Genomic DNA, 1,739 nt, shown 5'->3' with positions numbered 1-1,739 from the left:
TCATAATAGTGTATTGTTTGTTACATGGACTGAAACTATTCTCGTGTCAATGTAATGAGAAATGACTGAGATAATAGCCAAAAACTAGTTTTTTTTATATTAATTTTGTAACCACCTTTTTGAGACTTCTGCACCAGGTATGAACAAGTTACTACTTTGAGTGTATTCATTAAGGCCTCTTATATAGACTGTTTATGGTTTCATTTTTCTAGATGCTATGTTTCAAAAGTAATAATATATTTTTTACAAGTGTTTCAAAGGGTGTGGTTTAATTTTTAGTGAGAACTGAGTAGTGAAAGAATAGGTTATTTACCAAGAAACACAAGCAGGATTTCAGTGGCATTGATGAGACATTGTTACATGATTGTAAAGCTTTATATTTATGCTACCACAGAGAACTATCAAGATAGAGATGATGTACATTACAGTATGTACTGTATGGTGATACAGTAAGTGCGGCTTATAATAATTGTTGTCAATGTTTTTATTGCTATTTTTATAGTTAAAATTTGTTGAAGGACTCATAATAATAATCAATCTATTGGGTCACTGAAGAATAGAATAATCATCAACAGTTATAATGATAATAATTTAAATAATAATTTTTTAGTACTTAGCACAGTGCATTCTTTCTTGTAATAGTAGATCTTCACTTTTTAGAACTAGAATATCGATTGCAACTCTTATATAGTCGTATACCTGAGCTTTAGTAAGTAATTCAACTGGATTTCTTCACTATTTTGCTTGTGCCATGCTTATACACGTGTAGTGTAAACGTCACAATACATCACTTCCGGTGCCAAGGATCGAGCGCATCCTGTTTCATATCCATGTGTGTATGTAGTATCTATGTTGCAAGCTAGCGCTAGCTTAGCGCTATTAATACATTGTCAGGCGTGGCCTGATTATTTCCTGCCAAATTCTGAGGGCGTTACTAGAATGCGGATCAGTGCGGATTGCTGCGGATCGTTCCGCACGCTGAACCAAGCACGTGAACGGGGCGTTACTAGAATGCGGATTGCTGCGGATCGTTCCGCACGCTGAACCAAGCACGTGAACGCGCGGAACGTGCACGGGCTTGTGCCTAGAATGCGGATCAACTCCCAAGAATTCAGAATATACACCATAACTTCCCGCAGATCAGTCCTCTTGTTCTTCTATTCCATTCAATCTTTATTTGTTGCAATGTTTAACTCTTTATAAAGTAAAAATAACTATTTTTAACTCAGTGTAATAATTTTAAACTTTGAATGTACGAGATTTCAGTGATCATATCAAAAGCCTTCAGTCATTGGTCATAGAATAGATTATACTGCATCTAGATCTAGTTGCAATGAAATGAGTTACAATCTGCATTGAAAACAAACATATAGTTGTAAAATTTAAACAATGAAAGTTGCCTCACAAATAACAATTATTTTCATTGTATAAAAATGATTATTATGATATTACCAAAAATATAAAATATTCTATTGGCCAAAAATTGTTACCACCTATCATTTTTATTTGAAAGTATTTCTTTTACGTGATTACAAATACTGCTCTGATTGCATTAAGATATTTAATGTAAGTGTTTATAATGCTTTTATAAGCAACTTAGACTGATAGCAAATCTTTACATCAGTGGCTGATATCATTATCTCTTAAAAGTTGTTCAAGGAACTAAGATAATTCAGTTTTAGCAATTATCAATGAACAGTATGAAAAGTAGCTAACAAAATTCAAGTTGATCCAACTCT

The 1,739-nt window shown here is 33.1% G+C and overlaps 1 protein-coding gene and 1 long non-coding RNA gene across 2 annotated transcripts in view; both read left to right on the top strand.

Annotated features, from left to right (window-relative positions):
- Nucleotides 1-1,739, top strand: part of LOC100635781 (poly [ADP-ribose] polymerase 2-like) — a 22,925-nt gene that overhangs the window by 15,257 nt on the left and 5,929 nt on the right. The gene's annotated exons all lie outside the window — the stretch shown is intronic.
- Nucleotides 8-545, top strand: LOC109583216 (uncharacterized). The gene is made up of 3 exons (XR_002185397.1): nucleotides 8-228; nucleotides 280-449; nucleotides 503-545. It is a non-coding gene; the product is annotated as an uncharacterized LOC109583216 (long non-coding RNA).

The sequence above is a fragment of the Amphimedon queenslandica genome, unplaced genomic scaffold (assembly GCF_000090795.2).
Source record: "Amphimedon queenslandica unplaced genomic scaffold, v1.1 AMPQUscaffold_13318, whole genome shotgun sequence".
NCBI lineage: Eukaryota > Metazoa > Porifera > Demospongiae > Haplosclerida > Niphatidae > Amphimedon > Amphimedon queenslandica.
Note: the sequence above shows the minus strand (reverse complement) of the source record. Positions and strands in the feature narration are given on the sequence as shown.